Source organism: Hevea brasiliensis, chromosome 10, assembly GCF_030052815.1.
Source record: "Hevea brasiliensis isolate MT/VB/25A 57/8 chromosome 10, ASM3005281v1, whole genome shotgun sequence".
Lineage (NCBI taxonomy): Eukaryota > Viridiplantae > Streptophyta > Magnoliopsida > Malpighiales > Euphorbiaceae > Hevea > Hevea brasiliensis.
In genome coordinates this window covers 54,316,049-54,320,702 of record NC_079502.1, presented here as the reverse complement: position 1 = coordinate 54,320,702, position 4,654 = coordinate 54,316,049, and positions in this window count along the sequence as shown.

Here is a 4,654-nt window from a genome sequence, read left to right as displayed (position 1 = left end):
AGTAACCTATACTGGACGACTGGACTGGATAACGGGTCGTTGGCACTGGACACCGCGGTGCCTCGGGCCGTCATACCATGGGGCCAGTAACGTCAACCATGTATGCAGTCAGTATGGCTAAAAAGCCATGATATCACATAATCGGGCATAAAAGCCATGAATACGGGCATAAAAGCCATGAATACGGGCATAAAGCCATGAACACAGGCATAAAGCCTTTCGCAGTACTGCTAAAACAATACCCTATTGGCATGCCAAACTATCCAAACCAATCTTGTTAGGTATACTAGGGCATTTGATACTTTAAAATTCTTCAATCTTTGAATTTCAACTTTTTGTGTCACTATTCATTTCATTGGTTAACAAAAAAGTTGACTTTTGCATAGAAAGTAGGTACATCGACTTTGGCACTTCAAACATACCACATTTTACATTTAAAACTTGTTGGAATAAGTCACCAAATCCATTTCTAGGCTTAAACCAAGGGAAACAAAATTTTCAGTTTTTGAAGCTTAACTTTACTATTCCATTAAGCACTGTTACAGTGGGAATTTGAGGAAATGGTAAACATGAATGTTGTTCCTTATTTTGTCTAGTTGAATTTCTTTTTTTGAATCACTCCATTTGGAGTTTTGTAGCTCAAGTTATGGCCAAAATAAGTTTACTGTTCACGTGTACTGTTCATGCTGCAATTTTGGGTTTTGGCAGATTTTGGTCCAACTTTGGTCAGTAATTTGACCAAGTTAAGTTCATAATTTGGTCTAACTTTCTTCATATGAAATTTTCTACCATGCCTTAGGTTTCCATCAATTCAAGAATCGCCTAAATCCGAGTTTTCTAGAGAGAGTTATAGCCATCCAAACATTACTGCTCAAGTGAAAATCTGCAGAGTTGCAGGTTTGATAACTTAACTTTGCTCAATAATTTGAATGGGTTAATGGCATAATTTGGGGTCATGTTCTTCATGGAAGTTGTTTGTCTATATCTTATCTTATTGCTGTAAACCTTTCAGGTCAATTTGACCATTCTACAGTGAGTTATGGCCAAATGAACAGTCATTTGGTCATTTCTGCAAGTGCTGGTTGCAGGGTATCCGGAATGGGGCCAACTTTTGGTCCACTTGCTTTGGTCTTTTGGGCATGGTTTCTTCAGAAAAAATGTGCCATTATAAGCCTAATTTCATGTCCAATTGGCCAAACACAAATTGGACTTACACAGCCAAAGTTATGGCTGTTCAAGTGGGCTGGAATCACAGCCTCCCTACTGGTTACCCTAGGCAGCCTACCAATTCAGTTTGCATCACTCTAAATCTCTTCAAATTATGGTGAACTTACCTCAAATGGTCACTAATTGACCCTTATAATGTTCACTTACCACTTCATAAGCCAAAACCAAATTTCACTCTCCAAAACCCTAGTTCAAATTCATGATTTTCACAATTTCTTTAGTTAACTCTTTCATTCTTTGTATATATATATGTATACACTTTAAACATAATCTCCAATTCACTCTAAGTCCATTAATACAATCAAACTCATTCCTTCCTAGGGCTGCTGAAAATTCAAGGGATGTATACACTTAACTTTTATTCATTTAATTTACAATTTCTCACTTATTTCAAGCTTCTAACATGGAATCAAAGAAGTATATATATATAAGTAGGCACTAACCTCACTTTAACCTCTTGTAGGGCAGATTTCTCCAAGCTAAAACTTCACTTTCCTTCCTTTTCTAGGCTGCCAAACACTTCCCAAGAGGTAGAGACAAGTTTTTAGTGAAGGGACTTAGGAGAGTTTGTGGTGAAATAAGGATGAAAATGGAGCTTTGGTTGAGATTCAATGGAGGAAGAGGGGAGGGAGTGTAAAACGTTTTTCTAAGGAGAAGAAGGGCTGCTATTTGCTTTTTAATTCTTTGGTCTCTTTTGACTCTTTTTATTAGTTAATTTGATGGTTACTTAATTGTGATTGGTGGACAATTTTAAATGACCTCATAATATGTCATAATTGGCATTTTATTGTATTTTCTTTTCTTTTCTCTTCTACTAACTTCAAATTAATTTTTCATCAACATTAATTCATATTTTAGTTCATAATAATTATTTACTCGACTGGACAAGTCGGCCAAAAATCATCTCTGAAGGCGAAATGACCAAAATGCCCTCCGTTTGGCTTAACGGGTCAAAATTGCCTGTACCGATTGAAAAAATTTTCTAAATATTTTCTTGGCATTCTAATGCCATGGGAACCTCAATAACCCTTCTCTGGAGTCCCAAAAATTATTTTATGAATTTTTTTCCGGGTCTAGGGCTCCTCGTTGCGAGAACCGTAACTTACCTCTGGTTACCCATGGCTTGGGCACCGGCTCGTTTAACTTGGTTGTATTTTATTTCTAAAATTTTTCCTAAATTTTTCTTATTAATATTTGAGTTAATTATGGTCCCTCACTTTGATTTAAATATTTTTCCGGACGTTCTAGCTGTCCGGACCGACACCGATCACCGGAACAGTAGAATGTACGGAGTGGCTACCGGGAGGGTGTTACAATAAGAAAGTTAGTGACAGTGCTATCACTTTCCTTGTCTTATATGTGGATGACATACTATTGATGGGTAATGACACAGGTATGTTGACGACTATAAAGGTATGGTTGTCAAATACATTCTCCATGAAATACTTAGGGGAGGCAACCTATATTCTTGGGATTCTCATCTATAGAGATAGAGCGAAAAGAATAATTGGTTTATCCCAAAGTCTATACTTGGAAAAGGTGTTAAAGAGGTTTAACATGCTTAATTCCAAGAGAGGATTGTTACCAGTGAGACATGGTATCCACCTTTCTAAAGAGATGTCTCCAAAGACATCTGAAGAAAGAGATAAGATGGCCAGGATTCCATATGCTTCGGCTATTGGAAGTTTAATGTATGCAATGTTGTGTACTAGGCCGGATATCGCATATCTTTATTAGTTTGACTAGCAGGTATCAATCCAATCTAGGTTTGGAACACTGGATAGCTGTCAAGAATATCCTTAAGTACTTGAGAAGAACTAAGGATTTATTCTTGATTTATGGAGGTGGAGACTTGCAATTGGATGGTTATACTGATTCTGATTTCCAATCAGATATCGATGATAGAAAGTCTACCTCTGGATATGTGTTCATTTGTAATGGAGGTGCAGTCAGTTGGAAGAGTTCCAAGCGAGCACATTGCAGATTCCATTACGTGAGTATATTCTTTGCATCGAATCTTTGCAAAGGAAGTCTGTTTGGATAAAGAAGTTCGTGATGTAACTTACAGTAGTTCCTTCCATTGAGTCAGCGGTTCCACTACCTGTGACAATAATGGAGCGATCATCTGAGCTAAGGAACCAAGGTCTCACCAGAAATCCAAACACATAGAAAGGCGCTACCACATTATCAGAGATATAGTTGGGCAAAGGCGATATAGCCATGTAAAAAAATAACATCAGCTGAAAATCTAGCTGATCCATTCACTAAGCCTATGTCACAGACTCAGTTAGACCGACATCTTGAGAAGATAGATCTAAGATATTGTAATGAATGGCTCTAGTGCTAGTGGGAGATTGTTAGTAGTATGCCCTAGAGCATATCATTTAGTATGTATCTTGTACATAATTTTATTAATAAAAGGAATTTCCACTTTTCCGTTTACATAATATATTTATGTGTAATAGAAAAGGTCCATTGATATTTTGTTAGAAATATTATTCTTAAGTTGTTAAGAATATGAGTGACAATATTTCTAGCACGAAGTATCATAAATAGGTTCACAATCGAGGATATTTCATAATGAGGACATGACTTATCCAGAAAGATTGTATTCATGTTTGTTCCCAAGTTATTTATATGAGATATAAATAAGATGGAATGGTGAGTCTCATGCCATATAACAAACATGATAGGCACTTATAAATGATAAGTAGGCCGAACCAGTGACACTTATGACAAGCACATGGAGTTTACTCTTGTCAATGTTTTGTCATAAATCATATCAGTGCATATAATCTTTAGACCTGAGATAGCACAATTATCTTGTATATAGGTAGTTTGAGTTTGATACTGCTTTCATACTTGTACTGTGTATGGGTATATGGGCATGTGTTGGCTCCTACTAGTTATATATAGAGGTAGGTGTTGATCAAGATGGAATCTGTTCCTCTAAGTAAATAGAGATAAAATCCTATGTTCATTTAATTGTTCTTGATGTTTCAAGTTCTGGCCAGCGAGATAGATTTATTCAGAAAGAGTTTACGATGAGAAAATCTTTTAATCAAGAACTGGAATTAAAAGAGAACATAATATTCATAGCAAATGGAGTTTGACATAAACCATGACTCGACTTGAGTTGGGATTTTGTGAGAGAGATTCTAGTGCATGGTAACATATGATTATAGGTTCATTTAAGGTAAACCTTATTACTAATTGGGTGGCTATGGCATGCTATGCTAGGTGTTAACCATGGTCTATGAGGTTCATAAAATGATTTAGAGAAATCATTTATGGTAAGAAAGAGTTCTGATGATATTAAGAGTTGATATCACGTCTCATTGCCAATTAGTGATGAGTCTAGTAAGTCACACACATACACAAGTTATCACCTAATTAAATATGATTTAATTAATTAATTAAAGAGTTT